This window comes from Bubalus kerabau, chromosome 10, assembly GCF_029407905.1.
Source record: "Bubalus kerabau isolate K-KA32 ecotype Philippines breed swamp buffalo chromosome 10, PCC_UOA_SB_1v2, whole genome shotgun sequence".
In the NCBI taxonomy this organism is placed as follows: Eukaryota; Metazoa; Chordata; class Mammalia; order Artiodactyla; family Bovidae; genus Bubalus; species Bubalus kerabau.
This window is the reverse complement of record NC_073633.1, coordinates 96,448,411-96,476,134: the sequence shown is the minus strand read 5'-3', so window position 1 is coordinate 96,476,134 and position 27,724 is coordinate 96,448,411. Positions and strand designations below refer to the sequence as shown.

At 39.4% G+C, this 27,724-nt stretch overlaps 1 long non-coding RNA gene across 1 annotated transcript; it reads left to right on the top strand.

Moving 5' to 3' along the window:
• Window positions 1-809: 809 nt before the first annotated feature.
• Window positions 810-27,103, top strand: LOC129621873 (uncharacterized). The gene is made up of 4 exons (XR_008699778.1): window positions 810-984; window positions 10,615-10,766; window positions 18,009-18,139; window positions 26,659-27,103. It is a non-coding gene; the product is annotated as an uncharacterized LOC129621873 (long non-coding RNA).
• The last annotated feature ends 621 nt before the right edge of the window (window positions 27,104-27,724 follow it).

The window sequence follows — 27,724 nt, the reverse complement described above, 5'->3', positions numbered from 1 at the left end:
TGTGTACTCTATTAATATTTATGTGAAAGTGTTAGTCACTCAGTCATGTCTGACTCTGCAACCATGTGGACTGCAGCCCACCGGGCTCCTCTGTCCCTGGGTTCTCCAGGCAAGAATACTGGAGTGGGTTGCCATTTCCTTCTCCAGAGGATCTTTCCGACCCAGGGATCGAATCTGAGTCACCTGAATTAAGGGAGGAATTAATATTATAGCCCTAGTTAAATAATATTAGTCAGGACTCAAAAATGGTAGCAATAATTATGTCAGGACTCCCCTGGTGATCTAGTGGTTAAGAATCTGCCTGTGCTTAGTAAACTCAAACAGGGGCTCTGTATCATTCTAGAGGGGTGGGATGGGCGGGAGATGGGAGGGAGGTTCTAAAGGGAGGGAATATATGTATACCCATGGCTGATACATTTTGAGGTTTGACAGAAAACAACAAAATTCTGTAAAGCAATTTTCTCTCAATAAAGGAAAATTAAAAAATAAAAATAAAAAAGAATCTGCCTGCCAATGTAGGTGACACAGGTTTGATCCCTGATCCAGAAGATTCCATATGCCAAGGGTCAACTAAGCCCGTGCACCACAGCTACTGAGCCCATAAGTGGAAACCACTGAAGCCCACATGCCCTCTCACTATCTCCACTTTGCAGATGAGAAACTAAGGTTTAGTATGGTAGATAGCATGATCCCAAAGGTGCCTGTGTCCTAATCCTTAGAATGAGATGGAGAGATTTTCTGGGCTTGATGTAATCACAAGACTCCTAATGTAAGGGGAGTAGCAGAGTCAAGACACGCAGAGTAGAAGACGCGATTATGGAGACAGAGGGTGGAGTGATACAAGAAAGCTCCATGAGCCAGGTGACTGCTAGAAGAAGAAAGAGGTAAACAGGTTCTTCTCTAGACTGTCCAGAAGAACCAGTCCTACCAGGACCTTGACTTTAGCCAAGTGAGCCTGATTTCCAACTTCCGGCCTCCACAATGGTAAGAGAATCAATTTGTGTTGTTTTAAGCCATCCAATTTGGGGTTATTATAGCAACACGAGGAAATGAATGTACTTAGTAAGAGTAGGGAATTCCCAGAAGGTTAGTCATTTAGGGCAGGGTTTCTCAACCTAAACTCTACTGAAATGCGAGAGTGGGATTTCATCATTGTTCATGCTGTTCTGTGCATTGTAGGATGGTGAACAGTGTTCATGGTCTCTATCCACAGTTGTTGGTGGCATCCTGTTCTGTTTTTAACCATTAAAAATGCTTCCAAATATTGCAAAGTGTGTTGGGGTGATTATCCCAATTGAGAATCACCGATCTAAGGGAGTGGTAGAGTCAAGATGCAAGCTTACATTTTCTGGATCAAAAAATGTTTCTTTTAATAACTACTGTCTCTACTGCCTCATCAGGTGATAGGGTGCACTTGTAATTGTTAATTATCAATGAGAACTTGCCCCTGGGGTTACATAAGTCTTAATATATCCCTAGAAACCCAGTTTACATCCTTTCAAATCCTGTGTCAGTTATCTTAGGTTGGGTTTGGAATGTGAGATGCTTATTGGAGATCAACATCTGTGAAATTAAGAAAGGGGATCATTAGTGGGCAGAGTAGAAGCTGAAGAGCAACACAGCCTGCCAAACCCTCACCCAACCCAGGAGAGCACTCCAGAGAGAAGTTGAAATGGTCCCATCTTGGGTCAAGATGGCCAGGTCTTCCTGCCAGTGACTCCCTCAGTCACCAGCTATGGGTTACCTGGGAAGACCTTAGATCAGATGACTCTCTGAAATTGAAGTAGACACCAAATGTTAATGTTAGTTGCTCAGTCATGTCCGACTCTTTGCGACCCCATGGACTGTAGCCCGCCAGGCTCCTCTGTCCATGGGATTTCCCAGGCAAGAACACTGGAGTGGGTTACCATTCCTTGCTGAAGTAGACACCAAAGGAACTTACTATACTGCTTACAACTGAGTGGCAATTCCTTTCTTGGAGGTGAGTCTAGGCAACCCATCCCCATATTTACCAATACTGATCCACTGCATTATTCAGGTCCATTTCCTCATATATGTTTTGGGAGCAGATGTAGGATTCTGATAGCTTCTCTTATGAGTAAACTTAGAAGAGGGAGCCTGGAGTCTGTAAATGACACTTGTCCTTCCTTCCTTCACTATCTACATTATGTTCTCTCATCTTTGGCTATTGTTTTTGTTGAACCTGGTGACTTACCTATGGTATGACCCAAATTCTCATCCCTGAGTACACTGAATTCATTGTCACCATGCCTAGGTAACTATACTTGATGAATTACAGAAATAATGTGGTGGGGTAATTACTAAGACACCCCCAAGTGGATCACATGGTCATCACTATTGAATAGGAGGATTATCTCTTCCTAATGATCAGGATTAATTGTCTTTGCTACCTTGGCTACATCTTATCTATTGGTCTATGGACTCAAGAAGTCCAAAGATCCCAAATGGCCACCGTAGTTGTTATTCAACGGGACTTTGACAAATATGCTCTGTGTGAAGACCAGAGCCTTTAATTCGTGAGAATGAAAAGCATAAAGTCCCTGAATGACTCATTGGAAATAACTCTAAATGGAACCATAACTAACCACTTCTTTGTTCTTGTGCCCATTTATTTTACCTATTAGGGACATCGTATATAAAGATGCATCATATAATGCCTATGCTTTTTGCTAGAATGACTCCCCATCCTCCTGAGTATCACCTCTGAGCTGGTGCTTCAGATGTGCCTTCATTGGCTGCTCAATCAATCTGGCATCTTCCAAGTGGTAAAGACTTCATGCCTTTCACAGAGCATCTCTGGTAACCAAGGAATGTGAAGGCATAAACTGGGAATCATGATTTTTATTTGACAAATCTGGAAACCCTCCATTTGAAGCACTTCAAAATAAATCTATTATTATTCAATAATAAGTAATATATTAGAGGCTTCCCTGGTGACTCAGATGGTAAAGCGTCTGCCTGCAATGTGGGCGACCTGGGTTCAATCCTGGTTTGGGAAGATCCTCTGGAGAAGGAAATGACAACCCAATCCAGTACCCTTGCCTGGAAAATCCCATGGACAGAGGAGCCTGGTATGCTACAGTCCATGGGGTTGCAAAGAGTTGGACACTACTAAGCGACCTCACTTTTTCCTTTTTCTAAGCCTCCTCTTATCATCTTGAGCTTTGGCCATCCAACATGCCTGGTGATGCTCTAAGTGAAACCCTTTTTGTGGCTCTTTGTTCATATCCTTCCCCTGGAATGCCTCCTCCCACTTTCCTTCCTGGTAGATTGCACCCATCTCTTAAACCTCAGCTTGACTTGCTCTCTTTGCTTCCCCAAATCCCAGGTAGTCACTTCTTTCTTATCTACTTATATTTCCTTCAACTAAAACATTTCGGCTGTTCTCCACCTATCCTCACTTTATCTATTGGGTTAGCCAAAATGTTCATTTGACTTTTCCATAGGATGTTATTCCCAGACCAGGGATCAAACCCATTCCCCCTGCCATGGAAGCACAGAGTCCTAACCACTGTTCTGCCAGGAAAGTCCCTCTGTCTTTTATTTTTGTTCATCAAGCTATCCTAACCTACTTGAGGGAAAAGCTTCATTCTTTCTTGAAATGTCTAATGTAGTGCTACACTCTACAGTTCAAGTTATCTTGGTTTTTGAAGCTCACATTTGTTTAGAATCTTTCAGAAATTTTATTCATTTTTATAAATATTTATGTTCATAGGTTTTGTCACAGCTAATTTTATGTGATGTTGCCTTTTTACTATGTGATTTCTTAAAAGAATATAAACAGTATTTTTCAAGAGAAAAGAACACAGGGAAAAATTAGGACTCTATGTTGGGCTAATTCATTAGACTAGCAGCTGTGAAGTTTTGCATTCACAGAAGAAAAAAGGAAATTGATCTTGCAAGCTTGGTTCCATTACCACCAGTTTATCATTCTCTGTGAATCAAAATGTATCACACGGCGCTGACTCCTCCTAGAAATTCCCAGAAGCTTGGTAGCAAAAATACTACTGGGAACATGTGAAATCCACAGTGGAAGCTAGAAAGACACCCCAGCTCCAAATGTCAGCAATAAATTTGGGTCAGAATTGATTCAAATAATACAGTTTTAATTTTGACTGTTATTGCAAATATCAAATATCTTGTAAGTGATCAGTTTTATATGCACCTGTTTTTTTTTTTTTTTTTTTACTCAGTTGTTTGATATGAGTCATGAATGTTTTTCAGCATGCTAGTATAATGATCAAATCACACTTAAAGGAAATAAGTACCATGATCATGTCACAGTGGATTAAAGTGTAGAGAACAAGGGAGAGCCCCAAGAGAAGAGGTTGTTATTAATATAATGATCGAGGCTGAAGTTAATATGACCTGAGCCGGAATAGAAGCACCAGAGAGATTATCATAAGACATTTACAAAACCAGGTGATTTGTGGTCATGGAAGGTGAAAGCCACCTGGTTTTCAAGCCTAGGAAACTGCAATAATGACAACAGATTCTTGGAAACCAGAGAGAAGAGAAAAAGGAGGAGTTTCTGGGTGAAATAGAAAGTCGTTTCTTTGCATTAACCCAGAAGTGATAGGTAACTGCAAGTATATACATTTAAATTACTTGTCAAATTTTCCATGATATATTCCAAATAGACACACTGCCATATGCTTATTCATTCAGCAGGCATTTGGTGAATTTTATCTCTGTATTTTGGTATCTTTGACAGGACCCAGTGCGTTTGGTTAAATGATAATTGGACCAGAACACAATACAATCAATATCCTAGTATTGTTCAAAATGAGCACTGGTTCAATTTGGGTCAATTAATGATTTATCCATTTCAACAACAGAAATTGCCCTGAGATTAAGACAGTACGTCCAGAAGAGTCTTCTATGTAAAACCAAAGGCTACCATAGTGATAACATATCAGCCACTTAAAATTTTGCTAATAAAAATGAGGGAGACTAGTAACAGTCTGGGAAGCACATCAACATCTTTAGCTTCAACACAGTTTAACATTAACTGGTCTGCATAAAGACAAATTTTCAACTGTGCTAGATAAATAGTGAAAAGGAAAAGATGAAATTTGCTAAGCTTGGTCCTCAATGTGGGCAAAAAACTACCTGGAATTGCATGGTCACAGATCAATGATGTGCTGAGAATGGGTAGTTAATATGAGGACTTGCTAAGGTTTCATTCATCTCCTGCTCTCTTGAAACCAAAACCATCAGGTTTTATTTTTCAGTTTCCATTTTGAAAGACCACAGTTTTCTCAGAAGAAAAGGGCAGACAATCACTGCTTCAGTAAACAGTGGGCTCAGTGTGGGTTGTCCAACTGTCGTGGTTTGCTGAAGACTTGAAGGGATTCCAGGGACCTGGGACTTTAGTTTTATTTTATGTTTTAATTGGAAGACAATTGCTTCACAATGTTGTATTGGTTTCTGCTGTACAACAACGTGAATCAATTATAACTGTCACATCTCATCCCTTTTGAGCCTCCCTCCGACCACTGCTTACTATTAGAGAAATGCAAGTCAAAACGACAATGAGGTATCACCTCACACCAGTCAGATGCCATCATCACAAAGCCTACAAACAATAAACGCTGGAGAGGTTATGAGAGAGTCAGTTCCTAGGCAGGTTGATAAGGAGTCTAGGGGTCCCCAAGGAAAGAGGGGTCTGGAATTCTCAAGGAGGAAGAAAGGACAAACTTTTTTTTCCTTCTCTACATTCCTTAGGATTATATAACAATAATGTATCCTGCCTGAGGACAGTCTCTGGATTAAACCTTCTGGCTAATTCTGTTATCTTAAAATGTAAATTATGGGAGGTCTTTACAACCTCCAGACATTTTTTTGATTCATTGGAGAGTATATAACTTCATTGTTAACACTAGCAAGCGGGTACTCTTTCTGCCCCCTTCTGATGCCTATGTCAGAAGCTTTCTCTATCTCCTTTATACTTTAATAAAACTTTATTACACAAAAGCTCTGAGCGATCAAGCCTCGTCTCTGGCCCCGGATTGAATTCTTCTCCTCCGGGGACCAAGAATCCCAGTGTCTTCGCGTGATTCAACAACACCCTTTCAGTTATGGACAAAAGGGAAACTCTTGCACTATTGGTGGGAATATAAATTGATATAGCCACCATGGAGGACAGTATGAGTGAGTGCTAAGATGCTTCAGTTGTGGCCAACTATGTGCCTCTGTGGATGTAGCCCACCAGCTCCTCTGTCCATGGGATTCTCCAGGTAAGAATACTGGAGTGGGTTGCTATGCCCTCCTCCAGGGAATCTTCCTGACGCAGGGATCAAATCCGCGTCTCATGTCTCCTGCATTGGCAGGCGGGTTCTTTACCACTAGCACCACCTGGGAAGCCTGAAGAACAGTACAGAGATTCCTTAAGAAACTAGGAATAAAACTACCATATGACCCAGCAAACTCACTCTTGGGCATATACTCTGAGAAAAGAAAGTGAAAGTGAAGTCGCTCAATCATGTCCGACTCTTTGAGACCCCATGGAGTCCATGGGGTCCTCCGTTCATGGATTTTCCAGGCAATAGTACTGGAGTGGGCTGCCATTTCCTTCTCCAGGGGATCTTCCCAACCCTGAGAAAACCACAATTCAAAAAGACATATGTATCCCATGTGACTTTTATTTTTAAACTACGATAGTCTTGATTAAAGTGGGAAGAGTGGGTCACCCTAGAGCTTCCGAGTGTGTTTTGGGAGCTATTTATGTGGTCTTGGCTGCTAAAGAATATGAGTTTCTTGGTTGTGAAATATTTCTTCTGCTTCCTGATGGTCTGGCTGAAGAGATTGACATTGGGGCCAGGTTTTCAAATGGTCAAGGTGAACTTAGATGGGACATATACGAGCAAGAGTTTGTTCCTCTTGAGTTCTGTCATTAGAAATGTTTTCTGAGTCGAGTGATTTGGGATGTATTTCCATAAGCCAGTTTACTTGTGCACTAAATATTTGTGCTTTGCTACCTGGTTTTACATGGTTTTAACTCCTTATGAGAAATGCATGCATTGACAAATACAGATGAAAGGGCTGTATATTTTCTGTAGTAAGTAGCAAAAATCCAATTCAGGCTGGCTAGGAGAAAAGGCAATTTGTTTGGCAGGTTGCTAGTTCATTTCACTTATCCAAACAACAAGAAAGGTAGTCACAGGGATAGCTGGAATTCAATCCTCCCATACTTTTCCATCTCTCACCACTGCTTCTTGTAGCAAATCTACGTTATGCTTTGCCCTTTGGACTAGGTTACATGCTGCTGCTGCTAAGTCACTTTAGTCATGTCCTACTCTTAGCGACTCCATTGAGGACCACAGCCTACCAGGCTCCTTCGTCCATGGGATTGTCCAGGCAAGAGTACTGGAGTGGGTTGCCTTTGCTTTCTCTGTACCTTACATGACATACAGGAAATACCAAGACCTCCTACATTTCATGCTCTGGCACTTTGTACCAGAGATAGAGTGAGAGAGAGATTTTCACATTTCTGATCTCAATTAAAAAAAAAAAAAAAAATTCCCAGAGAAATGTTCTGATTAGCAGAGTCTGTAACAAGTGCCTCGCCTTGTACATTTCACCAGTGTTCACGACCTGTACAGTCGTGTAAACCGCTTAAGCTGCGCAGCTGGAGTCCCTAAAAAGTGACGCAGTGACAGCAGGGGACACGTGGGAAAAAATGTCGGCTCTAGATTTCAGAATGGTCAGCCTAGCAGAAGGATGCCTCCGCATAACTTACAGTGTGTTTTGCAAAGCACTGCCCCCAGACCAGCAACATCAGGATCACCGAAGAACGGGTCAGGCATAAAATCCACAGCCTCACTCTAAATTGGAAATTCTGGGGGCGGGACCCAGCAGTGTGTTTTAGCCAGCTCTTCAGGTGATTCTGACGCATAATAAATTTTATAAACCTTAACCTCAAAAAATAAGAGAGCCACATTTGAGTAATCGAAAACATTTGTAAGAGGTACTGGAGGACCTGAAATAAAGATTAAAGAGGCCTCACTTATTCCACAAACCTCTCTCCTGTCCAGCCCTCTTGTCAGAAGAGAGTTTGCTTCAAAATTCCTGTCTGGGATGGGTAGCTTAGCATCTCACTCTTGTTCATGGAGTGACATAGCGAGCCCTAAATTAACACATGATGCACAAGAAATAAATTGTCTTATTTAATGGATTTCTGGATAACTAAGAGTTAAATGACAGCAACAAAAGGAAGCGAAAAAAGGATTTTCAACAAGGTCCAAACAAAAGCGTTTGATTGTATTCGCTCACTTCCTTTAATGTCTCAGCAAAGCAAAATGAACCTAAATGAACCTGCTTTGCATTAGTCAGTGCTGTTGGTCTTCTTATTATATTATTCCAAGTATTACTGATTGTTTTACAGTAAAGAAGAAACGTTTGCTTAAAAGATTGTTTTTAATAAATCTGGTTTTTTTCCTTCCTCCCTCTCTCTGTCTCTCTCCGTCTGTCTATGTATGTCTCTCTCTCTGCCTCTTGCTTTTTCCTTTTCAATCAAGGCCAATACAATTTTTTTTAATGTCCTATTTAACATAGGCTAAGGAATGATGCTAAAGCTGAAACTCCAGTACTTTGGCCACCTCAGGCAAACAGTTGACTCATTGGAAAAGACTCTGATGCTGGGAGGGATTGGGGGCAGGAGGAGAAGGGGACGACAGAGGATAAGATGGCTAGATGGCATCACTGACTCGATAGATGTGAGTTTGAGTGAACTGGAGTTGGCGATGGACAGGGAGGCCTGGCGTGCTGCAATTCTTGGGGTCACAAGTAGTTGGACATGACTGAGCGACTGAACTGAACTGAATTGAAGCTGGAACAAGCTACCTGGAAGCAAAGTTGCTCAAGTTTCCTTTCATTTGGAACCTACATAGAACAATTACTATTTTCTGTGGGTAACTACTTGTTTAGACCATTTAAAACTTTAGACTGAAATTTAATGCCAGTTTTCTTTACAAAAAACTTGAGAGACTTGCTTAGTTTCTCTCACAGTTTTTCATAAATGTTGTTTTCATCCTAAGATACTATGATATTTGAAATTTTTCTATCATCTATATTGTAGAATTGAGATCATCAGACTGCCTGGATGAAATTCTGCCACTTTCTAACTGTGGTATTAGGCAAGTTATACATCTTTAACTCTGATTCCCCTCATCATTAAGCCAAAATATAAAACCACCCACTTCATAAGGTTACTGTGACAATTAATGAGCTCACATCTTTAACCCAGCAGTGCCTGGCATGTGGTAAGGTCCCCAGTACATGCTAGTGATTATTAACTGTTCCTTTTGTGAGATGTCGTCTCACATTCTCTTGATCTTTCATCAGTAAGTGCAGCCAAAGACTTGGCCAATTTCATTTGCAGCTTGTTAAAAAAGAAACAAATATCTAGGAATGAGGAAAGGAGTTAAAGGCTTCCCCTATAGTAGTTTACCAGATTATATATTAATGAATTACATTTAGTAAATATACAGAAGTTTTATAAGTCTAAGAATGAATAAACATATCTTGGTCTGAAAATAAGAATCATTTAAATGCTGCTAGAACCACCTATAACATCATGTCCCATGCACTAGATTTAGTGTCACTGGTTAAATGGCAATAGCAGTGCTCCAACATAAGAGTATACATTTTTATTGTTGTTGAAAGAACTAAGTGAAAGGGTCTCTGTATAACATGCCAACTGATTTTTTTTTTTTTCATTAAAATCTGTTTTATTTATTTATTTATTTTTTACTTTACAATATTGTATTGGTTTTTCCATACATTGACATGAATTCACCATGGGTGTACATGTATTCCCCATCTGGAACCCCCCTCACCCCTCCCTCCCCATCCCATCCCTCTGGGTCATCCCAGTGCACCAGCCCCGAGCACCCTGAATCATGCACTGAACCTGGACTGGCGATTCGTTTCACATGTGAAAATTTACATGTTTCAATGCCATTCTCCCATACCATCCCACCCTCACCCTCTCCCACAGAGTTCAAAAGACTGTTCTATGCATCTGTGTCTCTTTTGCTGTCTCGCATACAAGGTTATCGTTACCATCTTTCTAAATTCCATATATATGTGTTAATATACTGTATTGGTGTTTTTCTTTCTGGCTTACTTCACTCTGTATAATAGGCTCCAGTTTCATCCACCTCGTTAGAACTGATTCAAATGTATTCTTTTTAATGGCTGAGTAATATTCCATTCTGTATATGTACCACCGCTTTCTTATCCATTTGTCTGCTAACTGACATCTAGGTTGCTTCCAAGTCCTGGCTATTATAAACAGTGCTGAGATGAACATTGAGGTACATGTGTCTCTTTCAATTCTGGTTTCCTTGGTGCATATGCCCAGCAGTGGGATTGCTAGGTCATGTGGCAGTTCTCTCTCCAGTTTTTTAAGGAATCTCCACACTATTCTCCATAGTGGCTGTACTAGTTTGCATTCCCACCAACAGTGTAAGAGGGTTCCCTTTTCTCCACACCCTCTCCAGCATTTATTGCTTGTAGACTTTTGGATAGCAGCCTTTCTGACTGGAGTGAAATGGTACCTTATTGTGGTTTTGATTTGCCCGAGGTCAGCGGCAGAGGCCGAGAGGAGCAACCCCACGTCCAAGGAGCAGTGGCTGCGCTGGCATAGGAGGGCCGAGAGGAGTTACTCCATGTCAAAGGTCAGGAGGGGTGGCCGTGAGGAGATACCCCTCATCCAAGATAAGAGAAACCCAAGTAAGACAGTAAGTGTTGTGAGAGGGCATCAGAGGGCAGAATACTGAAACCATAATCACAGAAAACTAGCCAATCTGATCACACAAACCACAGCATTGTCTAACTCAGTGAAACTAAGCCATGCCGTGTATGGCCACCCAGGACGCGAGGGTCATGGTGGAGAGGTCTGACAGAATGTGGTCCACTTGAGAAGGGAATGGCAAACCACTTCAGTATTCTTGCCTTGAGAACCCCATGAACAGTATGAAAAGGCAAAATGATAGGATAATAACAGGGGAACTCCCTGGGTCTGTAGGTGCCCAATATGCTACTGGAGATCAGTGGAGAAATAACTCCAGAAAGAATGAAGGGATGGAGCCAAAGCAAAAATAATACCCAGTTGTGGATGTGACTGGTGATACAAGCAAGGTCCAATGCTGTAAAGAGCAATATTGCATAGGAACCTGGAATGTCAGGTCTATGAATCAAGGCAAATTGGAAGTGGTCAAACAGGAGATGGCAAGAGTAAATGTAGACATTCTAGGAATCAGTGAACTAAAATAGACTGGAATGTGTGAATTTAACTCAGATGACCATTATATCTACTACTGCGGGCAGGAATCCCTCAGAAGAAATGGAGTAGCCATCATGGTCACAAGAGTCCAAAATGCAGCACTTGGATGCAATCTCAAAAACGACACAAAGATCTCTGTTTGTTTCCAAGGCAAACCATTCAATATCACGGTAATCCAAGCCTATGCCCCAACCAGTAACGCTGAAGAAGCTGAACTTGAACGGTTCTATGAAGACCTACAAGACCTTTTAGAACTAACACCCAGAAAATATATCCTTTTCATTATAGGGGACTGGAATGCAAAAGTAGGAAGTCAAGAAACACCTGGAGTAACAGGCAAATTTGGCCTTGGAATACGGAATGAAGAAGGGCAAAGGCTAAAAGAGTTTTGCCAAGAGAACACATTGGTCATAGCAAACACTCTCTTCCAGCAACACAAGAGAAGACTCTACACATGGACATCACCAGAAGGTCAGCACTAAAATCAGATTGATTATATTCTTTGCAGCCAAAGATGGAGAAGCTCTATACAGTCAGGAAAAATAAGACCGGGAGCTGACTGTGGCTCAGATTATGAACTTCTTATTGGAAAATTCACACTGAAATTGAAGAAAGTGGGGAAAACCACTGGACCATTCATGTATGACCTAAATAAAATCCCTTATGATTATACAGTGGAAGTGAGAAATAGATTCAAGGGACTAGATCTGATAGATAGAGTGCCTGACGAACTATGGGTGGAGCTTCGTGACATTGTACAGCAGACAGGGATCAAGACCATTCCTATGGAAAAGAAATGCAAAATAAGCAAAATGGCTGTCTGAGGAGGCCTCAAAAATAGCTGTGAAAAGAAGAAAAGTGAAAAGCAAAGGAGAAAAGGAAAGATACAAGCATCTGAATGCAGAGTTTCAAAGAATAGCAAGGAGAGATAAGAAAGCCTTCCTCAGTGATCAATATAAAGAAATAGAGGAAAACAGCAGAATGGGAAAGACTAGAGATCTCTTCAAGAAAATGAGAGATACCAAGGGAACATTTCATGCAAAGATGGGCTTGATAAAGGACAGAAATGGTATGGACCTAACAGAAGTATAAGATATTAAGAAATGGTGGCAGGAATACATAGATGAACTGTACAAAAAAGAGCTTCACGACCCAGATAATCACAATAGTGTGATCACTCACCTAGAGCCAGACATCCTGGAATGTGAAATCAAGTGGGCCTTAGAAAGCATCACTACGAACAAAGCTAGTGGAGGTGATGGAAATGCAGTTGAGCTCTTTCAAATCCTGAAAGATGATGCTGTGAAAGTGCTGCACTCAATATGCCAGCAAATTTGGAAAACTCAGCAGTGGCCACAGGACTGGAAAAGGTCAGTTTTCATTCCAGTCCCAAAGAAAGGCAAAGCCAAAGAATGCTCAAACTACCACACAATTGCACTCATCTCACACGCTAGTAAAGTAATGCTCAAAATTCTCCAAGCCAGGCTTTAGCAGTACATGAACCATGAACTTCCAGATGTTCAAGCTGGTTTTAGAAAAGGCAGAGGAACCAGAGATCAAATTGCCAACATCCGCTGGATCATGGACAAAGCAAGAGCATTCCAGTGAAATATCTATTTCTGCTTTATTGACTATGCCAAAGCCTTTGACTGTGTGGATCACAATGACTGTGGAAAATTCTGAAAGGATGGGCATACCAGATCACCAGACCTGCCTCTTGAGAAACCTATATGCAGGTCAGGAAGCAACATTTAGAACTGGACATAGAACAACAGACTGGTTCCAAATAGGGAAAAGAGTACGTCAAGGCTGTATATTGTCACCCTGCTTATTTAACTTCTATGCAGAGTACATCATGAGAAACGCCAGGCTGGAGGAGGCACAAGCTAGAATCAAGATTGCCAGGATAAATATCAATAACCTCAGATATGCAGATGACACTACTCTTATGGCAGAAAGTAAAGAGGAACTAAAAAGCCTCTTGATAAAAGTGAAAGAGGAGAGTGAAAAGGTTGGCTTAAAGCTCAACATTCAGAAAACGAAGATCATAGCATCTGGCCCCATCACTTCATGGGAAATAGATGGGGAAACAGTGGAAACAGTGTCAGACTTAATTTTGGGGGGCTCCAAAATCACTGCAGATGGTGATTGCAGCCATGAAATTAAAAAACGCTTACTCCTTGGAAGGAAGTTATGACCAACCTAGATAGCATATTGAAAAGCAGAGATATTACTTTGCCAACAAAGGTCTGTCTAGTCAAGGCTATGGTTTTTCCAGCGGTCATGTATGGATGTGAGAGTTGGACTGTGAAGAAATCTGAGCACTGAAGAATTGATGCTTTTACTGTGGTATTGGAGAAGACTCTTGAGAGTCCCTTGGACTGCAAGGAGATCCAACCAGTCCATCCTAAAGGAGATCTGTCCTGGGTGTTCATTGGAAGGACTGATGCTGAAGCTAAAACTCCAATACTTTGGCTACCTCATGCAAAGAGTTGATTCACTGGAAAGGACCCTAATGCTGGGAGGGATTGGGGGCAGGAGGAGAAGGGGATGACATAGGATGAGATGGCTGGATGGCATCACTGACTCGATGGACATGAGTTTGAGTGAACTCTGGGAGTTGGTGATGGACAGGGAGGCCTGGTGTGCTGTGATTCATGGGGTTGCGAAGAGTCAGACACAACTGAGCAACTGAACTGAACTGATAATGTGTGATGTTGAGCATCTTTTCATATGTTTGTTTGCCATCTGTATGTCTCCTTTGGAGAAAATTTTTCTGGAAATGAGCTGCAAGAGTTGCTTGTATATTTTTGAGATTAATTCTTTGTCCGTTGCTTCATTTCCTATTATTTTCTCCCATTCTGAAGGCTGTCTTTTCACCTTGCTTATAGTTTCCTTTGTTGTGCAGAAGCTTTTAATTTTAATTAGGCCCCATTTGTTTATTTTTGCTTTTATTTCCAATATTCTGGGAGGTGGGTCATAGAAGATCCTGCTGTGGTTTATGTCAGAGAGTGTTGCCTATATTTTCCTCTAGGAGTTTTATAGTTTCTGGTCTTACATTTAGATCTTTCCTCCATTTCGAGTTTATTTTTGTGTATGGTGTTAGTGTTCTAGTTTCATTCTTTTACAAGTGGTTGACTGCTTGTTAAAGAGATTGTCTTTTCTCCATTGTATATTCTTGCCTCCTTTGTCAAAGATAAGGTGTCCATAGGTGCTTGGATTTATCTCTGGGATTTCTATTTTGTTCCACTGATATATAGTTTTGCTTTTGCACCAGTACCATACTGTCTTGATGACTGTAACTTTGTAGTAGAGACTGAAGTCAGGCAGGTTGATTCCTCCAGTTCCATTCTTCTTTATCAAGAAAGAAGAATAGCTTTGGCTATTTGAGGTTTTTTATATTTCCATACAAATTGTGAAATTATTTGTTCTAGTTCTCTGAAAAATACCGTTGGTAGCTTGATAGGGATTGCATTGAATCTATAGATTGCTTTGGGTAGTATACTCATTTTCACTATATTGATTCTTTTGATCCATGAACATGGTATATTTCTCCATCTATTTGTGTCGTCTTTGATTTCTTTCACCAGTATTTTATAGTTTTCTATATATAGGTCTTTTGTTTCTTTAGGTAGATATATTCCTAAGTATTTTCTTCTTTTCGTTGCAATGGTGAATGGAATTGTTTCCTTGTTTTCTCATTGTTAGTGTATAGGAATGCGAGGGATTTCTGTCTGTTGATTTTATATCCTGCAACTTTACTATATTCATTGATTAGCTGTAATAATTTTCTGGTGGAGTCTTTAGGGTTTTCTATGTAGAGGATCATGTCATCTGCAAACAGTGAGAGTTTTACTTCTTTTCCAATTTGGATTCCTTTTATTTCTTTTTCTTTGATTGCTGTGGCCAAAACTTCCAAAACTATGTTGAGTAGTAGTGGTGAGAGTGGGCACCCTTGACTTGTTCCTGACTTGAGGGGAAATGCTTTCATTTATTCACCATTGAGGATAATGTTTGCTGTGGGTTTGCCATATATAGCTTTTATTATGTTGAGGTATGTTCCTTCTACTCCTGCTTTCTGGAGGTTTTTTTTTTTTTTATCAAAATGGATGTTGAATTTTGTCAAAGACTTTCTCTGTATCTATTGAGATAATCATATGGTTATTATTTTTCAATTTATTTATATGGTGTGTTACATTGATTGATTTGTGGATATTGAAGAATCCTTGCATCCCTGGGATAAAGCCCACTTGGTCATGATGTATGATATTTTTAATATGTTGTTGGATTCTGTTTGCTAGAATTTTGTTAAAGATTTTTGCATCTATGTTCATCAGTGATATTGGCCTGTAGTTTTCTTTTTTTGTGGCATCTTTGTCAGGTTTTGGTATTAGGGTGATGGTGGCCTCTTTGAATGAGTTTGGAAGTTTACCTTCCTATGCAATTTTCTGGAAGAGCTTGAGTAGGATAGGTGTTAGCTCTTCTCTAAATTTTTGGTAGAATTCAGCTGTGAAGCCATCTGGTCCTGGGCTTTTGTTTGTTGGAAGATTTCTGATTACAGCTTCAATTTCCATGCTTGTGATGGGTCTGTTAATTTTCTATTTCTTCCTGGTTCAGTTTTGGAAAGTTGTACTTTTCTAAGAATTTGTCCATTTCTTCCAAGTTGTCCATTTTATTTGCATATAGTTGCTGATAATAGTCTCTTATGATCCTTTGTATTTCTGCGTTGTCTGTTGTGATCCCTCCATTTTCATTTCTAATTTTGTTGATTTGATTTTTCTCCCTTTGTTTCTTGATGAGTCCAGCTAATGGTTTGTCGATTTTATTTATCTTCTCAAAGAACCAGCTTTGGCTTTGTTGATTTTTGCTATGGTCCCTTTTGTTTCTTTTGCATTAATTTCTGCCCTAATTTTTAAAGATTTCTTTCCTTCTACTAACCCTGGGGTTCTTCATTTCTTCCTTTTCTAGTTGCTTTAGGTGTAGAGTTAGGTTATTTATTTGACTTTTTTCTTGTTTCTTGAGGTAAGCCTCTACTGCTATGAACTTTCCCCTTAGCACTGCTTTTAAAGTGTCCCACAGGTTTGGGGTTGTTGTGTTTTCATTTTCATTCATTTATATGCATATTTTAATTTCTTTTTTGATTTCTTCTGTGATTTGTTGGTTATTCAGCAGCGTGTTGTTCAGCCTTCATATGTTGCAATTTTTAATAGTTTTTCTCCTGTAATTGAGATCTAATCTTACTGCATTATGGTCAGAAAAGATGCTTGGAATGATTTCAATTTTTTTGAATTTACCAAGGCTAGATTTATGGCCCAGGATGTGATCTATCCTGGAGAAGGTTCCGTGTGTGCTTGAGAAAATGGTGAAATTCATTGTTTGGGGTGAAATGTCCTACAGATATCAATTAGGTCTAACTGGTCTATTGTATCATTTAAAGTTTGTGTTTCCTTGTTAATTTTCTGTTTAGTTGATCTATCCATAGGTGTGAGTGGGGTATTAAAGTTTCCCACTTTTATTGTGTTATTGTTAATTTCCCCTTTCATACTTGTTAGCATTTGTCTTACATACTGTGGTGTTCCTATGTTGGGTGCATATATATTTATCAATGTTATAGCTTCTTCTTGGATTGATCCTTTGATCATTATGTAGTGTCCATCTTTGTCTCTTTTCACAGCCTTTGTTTTAAAGTTTATTTTAATCTGACATGAGTATTGCTTCTCCTGCTTTCTTTTGATCTCTATTTGCATAGAATATCTTTTTCCAGTCCTCCACATTTAGTCTGTATGTGCCCCTTGTTTTGAGGTGGGTCTCTTGTAGACAACACATAAAGGGGTCTTGTTTTTGTATCCATTCAGCCAGTCTTTGTCTTGGTTAGGGCATTCAACCCATTTACATTTAAGGTAATTATTGATAAGTATGATCCCGTTGCCATTTACTTTATTGTTTTGGGTTCGAGTTTATACACCCTTTATGTGTTTCCTGTCTAGAGAAGATCCTTTAGCATTTGTTGGAGAGCTGGTTTGGTGGTGTTGAATTCTTTCAGCTTTTGCTTGTCTGTAAAGCTTTTGATTTCTCCTTAATATTTGAATGAGATCCTTGCTGGGTACAGTAATCTGGGCTGTAGGTTATTTTCTTTCATCACTTTAAGTATGTCCTGCCATTCCTTTCTGGCCTGAAGAGTTTCTATTGAAAGATCAGCTGTTATCCTTATGGGAATTCCCTCGTGTGTTATTTGTTGTTTTTCCCTTGCTGCTTTTAATATTTGTTCTTTGTGTTTGATTTTTGTTAATTTGATTAATATGTGTCTTGGGGTGTTTCGCCTTGGGTTTATCCTGTTTAGGACTCTCTGGGTTTCTTGGACTTGGGTGATTATTTCCTTCCCCGTTTTAGGGAAGTTTTCAACTATTATCTCCTCAAGTATTTTCTCATGGTCTTTCTTTTTGTCTTCTTCTTCTGGGACTCCTATGACTTGAATGTTGGGGCATTTAACATTGTCCCAGAGGTCTCTGAGGTTGTCCTCATTTCTTTTAATTCTTTTTTCTTTTTTTTCTGTTTCATTTATTTCTACCATTCTATCTTCTACCTCACTTATCCTATCTTCTGCCTCCGTTATTCTACTGTTGGTTCCCTCCAGAGTGTTTTTTATCTCATTCATTGCATTTTTCATTATATATTGACTCTTTTTTATTTCTTCTAGGAGAAGGAAATGGCAACCCACTCCAGTTGCCTGGAGACTCCCAGGGATGGGGGAGCCTGATTGGCTGCAGTCTATGGGGTCGCACAGAGTCAGACACGACTGAAGCAACTTAGCAGCAGCAGCAGCAGCAGGTCCTTGTTAAACCTTTCTTGCATCTTCTCAGTCCTTGTCTCTAGGCTATTTATCTGTAACTCCAATTTGTTTTCAAGGTTTTGGATCATTTTCACTATCATTATTCAGAATTCTTTATCAGGTATATTCCCTATCTCTTCCTCTAATTTTTTATGTTTTATATTTTTGCTGAAAAAGATGAGGAAAAAATGAGTTCCTCATGGTGATTTAAAATATGTCTATGCCATGTTGCAACTAGGTTCTTTATAAGATTGAGATTACATAACCCTGTCCATAAGTTGTCTTCTTAGCAGAAATCCTGGGTCTTAGAAATATGAAATTAAAAGACGCTTGATCCTTGGAAGAAAAGCTGTGACAAACATAGTGTATTGGAAAGCATAAGCATCACTAGGCTGACTACTTTGGCCACCTGATGTAAAGAACTGACTCATTGAAAAAGACCTTGATGCTGGGAAAGATTGAAGACAGGAGGAGAAGGGGATGACAGAGGATGAGATGGTTGGATAGCATCACCAACTCAATGGGCTTAAGTCTGACCAAACTCCAGGAGACGGTGAAGGACAGGGAAGCCTGACATACTGCAGTCCATGGCATTGCAGAGTTGGACACGACTTCATGACTGAATAACAACAAAGAAACAGAGGAAGGAATATGTAGGTCTTATCTGTTGAAGTTCTTATTAGAAAAATTTGGTACAAAGCCATTTTAGTTGCTAAAACTGGGAGAAAGTAGAAGTCAATCAAATATAGCAGCTGTCTTATTGCTATACAATGATACTGCATAAGAGTTCACCTAAGCAGGATACAAAACCCAGTTCCAGTTACTGCACTGGGAATTTCAGTAGACTGAATGTAATGACTTTCTTTGGAGTTAGGCCAAGGTATCTGGGTTGTGAGCATCTTGTTTTGGGCAATTTGTGCCGTGAGACCATTAATGACTAAATGTGCTTGGTGTCTAATTTCTTGATATTTCACAGAAGCCAGAAAGAAACTTCAGTAGATTGTCTTATTCATCACTCTGATTCCAAACAGAGCAGGCTATACCAAAGAGTGATTTTTATAGATGATAATATAATCTGTGGAACTTTTGAGCTGTTAAGATGGTGAGTATTAGCAGATGCAATTATTAATATTCATTATGTTCCAAGGGACTTCTAGCAACTTAAAGATTCAAACAGTGAAAATAAGTGTTTACAATGCTGAAAAAATGAATGAACAGATAAATCTGCAGTGACTTTTTTCCTATTTATAGAAATCAAACAGAAACCCACTGAGTAGTTCCATATATTAACAGACTATTTGAAGAGTAACCTTTAGGCATGGTTCTACACAAGAGATTAAGTTGCTCAAATAAGCCAGTTCAGTTCAGTTCAGTTCAGTCACTCAGTCGCGTCCAACTCTTTGTGACCCCATGAACTGCAGCACGCAAGGCCACCCTGTTCATCACCAACTCCCAGAGTCCACCCAAACCCATGTCCATCAAATCAGTGATGCCATCCAGCCATCTCATCCTCTGTCATCCCCTTCTCCTCCTGCCTTCAATCTTTCCCAGCATCAGGGTCTTTTCCAATGAGTCAGCTCTTTGCATCAGGTGGCCAAAGTATTGGAGTTTCAGCTTCAGCATCAGTCCTTCCAATGAACACCCAGGACTGATATCCTTTAGGATGGACTGGTTGGATCTCCTTGAAGTCCAAGGGACTCTCAAGAGTCTTCTCCAACACCACAGTTCAAAAGCATCAATTCTTTGGCACTCAGCTTTCTTTATAGTCCAACTCTCATATCCATACCCGACCACTGGAAAAACCATAGCCCTGACTAGATGGACCTTTGCTGGCGAAGTAATGTCTCTACTTTTTAATATGCCGTCTAGGTTGGTCATAACTTTCCTTCCAAGGAGTAAGCATCTTTTAATTTCATGGCTGCCATCACCATCTGCAGTGATTTTGGAGCCCCCCAAAATAAAGTCTGACACTGTTTCCACTGTTTCCCCATCTATTTCCCATGAAGTGATGGGACCAGATGCCATGATCTTAGTTTTCTGAATGTTGAGCTTTAAGCCAACTTTTTCACTCTCCTCTTTCACTTTTATCAAGAGGCTTTTTAGTTCCTCTTCACTTTCTGTCATAAGAGTGGTGTCATCTGCATATCTGAGGTTATTGATATTTATCCTGGCAATCTTGATTCCAGCTTGTGTTTCCTCCAGTCCAGCATTTCTCATGATGTACTCTGTATAAGTTAAATAAGCAGGGTGACAATATACAGCCTTGACGTACTCCTTTCCCTATTTGGAACCAGTCTGTTGTTCCATGTCCAGTTCTAACTGTTGCTTCCTTACCTGCATACAGGTTTCTCAAGAGGCAGATCAGGTGGTCTGGTATTCCCATCTCTTTCAGAATTTTCCACAGTTTATTGTGATCCACACAGTCAAAGGCTTTGGCATAGTCAATAAAGCAGAAATAGATGTTTTTCTGGAACTCTCTTGCTTTGTCCATGATACAGCGGATGTTGGCAATTTGATCTCTAGTTCCTCTGCCTTTTCTAAAACCAGCTTGAACATCTGGAAGTTCATGGTTCACATATTGCTGAAGCCTGGCTTGGAGGATTTTAAGCATTCCTTTACTAGCATGAGATGAGTGCAATTGTGTGGTAGTTTGAGCATTCTTTGGCATTGCCTTTCTTTGGGATTAGAATGAAAACTGACCTTTTCCAGTCCTGTGGCCACTGCTGAGTTTTCCAAATTTGCTGGCATATTGAGTGCAGCACTTTCACAGCATCATCTTTCAGGATTTGAAATAGCTCAAATGGAATTCTATCACCTCCACTAGCTTTGTTCATAGTGATGCTTCCTAAGGCCCACTTGACTTCACATTCCAGGATGTGTGGCTCTAGGTGAGTGATCACATCATCGTGATTATCTGGGTCATGAAGATTTTTTTTTTTTTGTACAGTTCTGTATATTGTTGCCACCTCTTTTTAATATCTTCTGCTTCTGTTAGGTTCATATCATTTCTGTCCTTTATCGAGCCCATCTTTGCATGAAATGTTCCCTTGGTATCTCTAATTTTCTTGAAGAGATCTCTAGTCTTTCCCATTCTATTGTTTTCCTCTATTTCTTTGCATTGGTTGCTGAGGAAGGCTTTCTTATCTCTTCTTGCTATTCTTTGGAACTCTGCATTCAAATGGGTATATCTTTCCTTTTCTCCTTTGCGTTTCACTTCCCTTCTTTTCACAGCTATTTGTAAGGCCTCCTCAGACAGCCATTTTACTCTTTTGCATTTCTTTTTCTTGAGAATGGTCTTGATTCCTGTCTCCTGTACAATGTCATAAACCTCCATCCATAGTTCATCAGACACTCTATCAGATCTAGTCCCTTAAATCTATTTCTCACTTCCACTGCCAGTATCCCTTAGCTTTTCTTTCTTTCCACATTTCCAAATTTCAGATATATCTAGACATGCCTTAAAAATCTAGAAATTGAGTCAACATAAATATTTAATTCAACAGATTTCTTAGAGTTGACATTGTTCTAAAGATAAGTAAATCCCAGCTTTTGCTTTGAAGGAGAAGTGATCCAGAATGGCAATTGGCAAATGTACTTCACCCTTGAAAAACAAAAACAAACAAAAAAAATCCCAACAAAACCTGATATTCAAGGCACAATATTAAAAATACCACAAAGAGTATAACGTGTTTTGAGTTGGAATATAATGGTTTAAAGAAGGAAGAGCTCAGCTAGTGATTGGAGAGATTAGGAACAATGAACCTTGAGGGACAGGATGGATTTCTAATGTAGGAGATAGGAGGCAGGCTGTCATTCCAGGCAGAAATCACAATCAAAATGATCTAGCATGTTCTGGTATTAAAGAAAGGTAGAGTTTGTTTGAATTTTTGGAAGCTTACATGTAGAATGAAAATATTATTGTATGAGTGACTGAGACTTTATTTTGGATGGTCTTAAATATCAGAACAAGGTCACAGGACCCCCCAGCCATGAAGGTTATGGGGGCAATCTGTATACTTTCTGAAAGTGACAAGGGCAGCGGGGTAGAGAGAACTTGGAACTAAATGGCTTTGAGTTGTTCAGATAATAAGACATATGGGCCCATATTTGGGTACTTTTAGTGGGGGTATTCCAGAAAATTTTGGGTCAGTTTTATAAACCAATAGATGTAATTTTATGAGTAGTAAGTTCAAAGCACTACACTTGGATATATAAACAGAATTGTTATAAAATCATAATTGAGAAAATACAAAATAGTTGAATAAGAAATCAGATTCCATACATAGAAAGAGCTACAACGTTACAGAGATAGCTGATTAGAGATAAGTTGTCTCAAACCAATAGAACCTTACATTTCATTCCCTCTGACCAACTACTGAGATCTCCTTTTTTTCAAAAGCATATTATCAGCATTCCCTACAGATAACAACTCAATTATAAGTGAACAGCACAGAATATTGAGCAATATTTTTATAACAATTTGACATCATCATCTCATGACTTAAAGTGCCAAAAGAAATCTGCTATCTAATGGTCATGTTTTGATATTATTTGGAATAGTGAATCTGGTTTTTAGGTTCAACTTTCATTGTTGTTAATAAAGAAATAGATCTACCTCGACAATTCCCATAAAGGGAGAGTTGTCTATTGTTTCTGTTATGTCATTTTAGATAGTGGAAGATGATCTTCTTGGTAACTTTTTCTCAAACCCTTGTAGTTATTAAAATTATTTTGTTTAAGCTAAAAATATAATTCTTATGATGCTTTGTTTTCCTTTGGTGTTCATTTTGACCTGTCTGCCTTATGCTGCTTTTGTTTATGATTTCTATTTTACTCTTGTGATGTCTAGTATGAATTAAAAATTTTAAAGTCAATAAGCACCATGAGTGATACAAGAGCTATCAATTTCACGACCAGAAATCCATGAGAAAAGTAGGTAGGCACTTTAGTTTAAGGGCCCATATTGGGTGTCTTTTTCTTTCTTTATTTTTTTAACCAATTTAAATAAAAATTTTCAACAAAATAAAAGGAGTACTGAAAAATTAAATTCATGCTTCTTAAGCTTCTACACTCAGTGCTGTGTTTGGTGTTATAAAAGTGGAAGCTCTATAGTAAATAATAAAACAGAAAAGGAAAAGAAAGATTAGAGGAGCCAAACAAGTACCTTTAAAAAAAATTATACCTGAGGCCAAAACACCACGTGTGCTCTCCCTCTCTGTAAATAAAAGGTGGATAACAAAGTGCTGTATTTTAAAATAGCCATGTTCTATAGCAACTGAACTTTATAAGGTAAATTTTTGTGTTTTCACTAATGCCAGAAAAAAATTTTAACTTTGGTTGGGATACATTTAATAAGAACAATGCTGTATCATAGGTTACAGATACAGATCAGTCGCTCAGTCATGTCCAACTCTTTGCGACCCCATGAATCGCAGCATACCAGGCCTCCCTGTCCAACACCAACTCCCGGAGTTCACTCAGACTCACGTCCATCGAGTCAGTGATGCCATCCAGCCATCTCATCCTCTGCCGTCCCCTTCTCCTCCTGCCCCCAATCCCTCCCAGCATCAGAGTCTTTTCCAATGAGTCAACTCTTCGCATGAGGTGGCCAAAGTACTGGAGTTTCAGCTTTAGCATCATTCCTTCCAAAGAAATCCCAGGGCTGATCTCCTTCAGTTAGAAGTTATTTCATATAAGAAAATGATAAATGCCATAATTGAATTCTCACCATCTTTCAGGCACTTACTCTGCTAAAGGCTTTATGGGTATAATTACATTTTGCCTTTACCATCATTCTGTTGTTCTTGGTCAGTCATTTAGTCATGTCTGACTCTTTGTGGCACCATGGATTGCAGCACACCAGGTATGCCTGAACTCCACTCTCTCCCAGAGTCTGCTCAAACCCATGTCCATTGAGTAGGTGATACCATCCAACCATCTCATCCTCTGTCGTGCCATTCTCCTCCAGCCCTCAATCTTTCCCAGCATCAGGGTCTTTTCCAACGAGTGGGCTCTTCACATCAGGTGGGCAAAGTATTGGAGCTTCAGCATCAGTCCTTCCAATGAATATTCAGGACTGGTTTTCTTTAGGATTGACTGGTTGGATCTCCTTGCTGTCCAAGAGTCTTCTCCAGCACCACAGTTCAAAAGCTTCCATTCTTCAGTGCTCAGTCTTCTTTATGGTCCAACTCTAACATCCATACATGATTACTGGAAAAACTATAGCTTCAACTACACAGACCATTGTCAGCAAAGTAATGTCTCTGCTTTTTAATAAGCTGTCTAGGTTGGTCATAGTTTTTCTTCCAAAGAGCAAGAGTCTTTCAATTTCATGGCTGCAGTCACCATCTGCAGTGATTTTAGAGCCCAAGAAAAAAAAGTCTGTCACTGTTTCCATTGTTTTGCATCTATTTGCCATTAAGTGACGGGACTGGATGCCATGTTCTTCATTTTTTGAATGATGAGTTTTAAGCCAGCTTTTTCACTTGTCTCTTTCACTCTCACCAAGATGCTCTTTAGTTCCTCTTCATTTTCTGCCATCATCTCATTATTTCAGCCCCACCATCATCTTAAGAAGTGTTATCTAAATTAATTAAGTAAAATTGAACTGTTCATTTGGTTTTTGACATTTAAAAACATCTCATTAAATACTTTTATAAAAATAGCATCATTTGTACTTCTCATGTTCAACACATTTAAATGCCTATGTAAAGAGACAGCATGGTTCTTACATGTTATCTCATTGGACAATGCTATATCAGAAGCTAGTTAGATGTTGCTTCATGTAAGAAAATTATGTGTATACCTGTGGCAGATTCATTTTGATATATGGCAAAACCAATACAATATTGTAAAGTTAAATAAAATAAAATTAACAAAAAAATAAATAAAATAAAGAGAAAAAAATAAGAAAATTATGGACACCATAATTGAATTCACCACAACTGAACTCTCACCATCTTTCATGTGCTAAAGAGATTATGACATTCCTATCATCTTCACCATCATGCTGGGAAGTATAATCATTCTGATTTTACCGATGAGGAAATTCAAGTCCCAAGAGGTTTAATTCTAAAGATCATTTACTCAGACTCATTTGTAGAAATTGTAGGAGCTGGGTGAGGACATAAATAAAGGACTTCCTGCCATATGGCAACATATTTAATAGTAATAGCTCAAAGTATCACAGTGGTAAATAAATATATTGCATTCTTCTATTTTGACACATGTACTTTCATAAAAACAAAATTGAAAAATAGATGTAAATCTATATTTTTTATATTACTCAGTTCAGTTCAGTTATTCAGTTGTGACCGACTCTTTGCAATTCCATGGATCCCAGGGAAGCACACCAGGCTTCCCTGTCCATCACCAACTCCCAGAGCTTACTCAAACTCATGTCCTTTGAGGCAGTGATGCCATCCAACATTTTGTTGACAAAACATTAAAAGTGATTAAAGTTAACAATTGCTGTATGTTTTCAGATATTATGTCTCTGGAGTAAAAATGTATGAATGAGTAATAACATAAGAAAATAAAAAATTATTATGATGGATATTCCTTAAAATATATTTTTCTTGTCTTGAGCACAATAATTATACTGTTATAAGCAAATTTTTTTGAAATATTTGTATTCTACCAGTGTAATAATCTAAAGGATTAAAAAAATAAAGCAAAATTGTACTGAAAGTATGCAACATTTGCATGTATTTTGCCCAAATTCAAATATTATGTACCCAATATAGTTTATCAAAACTATAAATTAAAATCAATGTAAAGGATCAAACTACTGTGATTCAAATTTAAATTTATTTTCTTCTAAAATATTTTAAATTATTAAATTTTGGAGAGCCTAATATAAGTATATTTAAAGAATATTAAACTAATTTCATAAAGATGAAATGCTTACTTCAGTCTTTGAAATTTAATAAAATCTCAAGAAATATTTTATAAAAACAAAACTGATCCCACTTTGAGTATTTAATAGCCATTTAAACACCAACGTAAAGAGATGGCATTACATTGTCCCATACTACATCTCTTGGGCTTCCCTGGTGGCTCAGATGGTAAAGAATCTACCTGTCAATGCAGGAGACACAGGAGACCTGGGTTAAATCCCTGGGTCGGGAAGATCCCCTGGAGAAGGAAATGGCCACCCACGCCAGTATTCTTGCCTGGGAGATCCCATGGATGGAGGAGCCTGGCGGGCTACAGTCCACAGGGTCACAAAGAGTCGGACATGATTGCATAACACCACAGCACGTGTTAGATCTCAGTATACCCACATATATGTACAAATTGAATGTAACATAATGTTTAATGTTACAAAATGTTCCTTAGTCACCAACACAACTGTTGCAGAAACTGCTCTAATTAGTGGATGTCTTTGGAGCCATTTGTTTCAGTACAACTTGGAAATGACACTTCATTATGTAAGAATGTATTGCATTTATGCTATCTAAGAGGAAGTTTTGACAAGTTAATTAATTTGTCTTTTATCTAAACGCCTCTGCTGCAGCTCCAATCGTCCCTGCGCTCCGAAGCAGTGTTCTTCTTTGATGTCCCAGCAGCACCGCCCGCAAGCCTTCGCAGTATTCCAGTTGGAGGTGACTTTTCTTCTGAAGAGATATGGGGAAACATTTCTCTGGGTCCTGAATTGTGTTAATCGCGAGAATGGATGTTGACAATCGTGTGTCAGTGTTGAATGCAGGATCCTGAGTTAGTAAATGTAGTTTGGAAGTTTTGGATCTACTGCTGCTGCTGCTGCTGCTAAGTCGCTTCAGTCGTGTCCGACTCTGCGCGACCCCATAGACGGCAGCCAATCAGGCTCCCCCGTCCCTGGGATTCTCCAGGCAAGAACGCTGGAGTGGGTTGCCATTTCCTTCTCCAATGGAGGAAAGTGAAAAGTGAAAGGGAAGTCGCTAGGTTGTGTCCAACTCTTCGCAACCCCATGGACTGCAGCCTACCAGGCTCCTCCTTCCATGGAATTTCCCAAGCAAGAGTACTGGAGTGGAGTGCCATTGCCTTCTCCGTTTTGGATCTGAAAACCCCTTAATCCACAGAGTCCAGGGTAGGTGTCCTCTTTTCTGGGTCCAGGAGGCATTATGACACAACTGGATGATGGAGCAACTGACAATCCAGTGAGGACCTCGCTGATTCAAGAACCTAACTCTTCATCATGAAGAGTCAGTCGCTCAGTTGTGTCTGATTCTTTTCAACCCCATGGACGGTACCCACCATGGTCCTCTGTCCATGGAATTCTCCAGGCAAGAATATTGAAGTGGGGAGCCATTCCCTTTTCCAGGGGATCTTTCTCCCCCAGGGATCAAACCCTGGTCTCATGCACTGCTGACAGATTCTTTACCTTCCGAGCCAGCATCATGCTGCAGCTCAGTTAGCCTCCTGTGTTAGGTACTCAGCTGTTTTGTACCTACCTTAGAGGGAGTTGAGAAGGAGAACAAACGTTTAGCTTCTGTTGTAAGTGATAAGAAAATAGGGGCATCAGAACACTCTTTAACCTTTTCTCAAATCCTTCCTCAAAAATGAAGGATGAACATGTACAGATAAAGCGTATTTCTACAAAG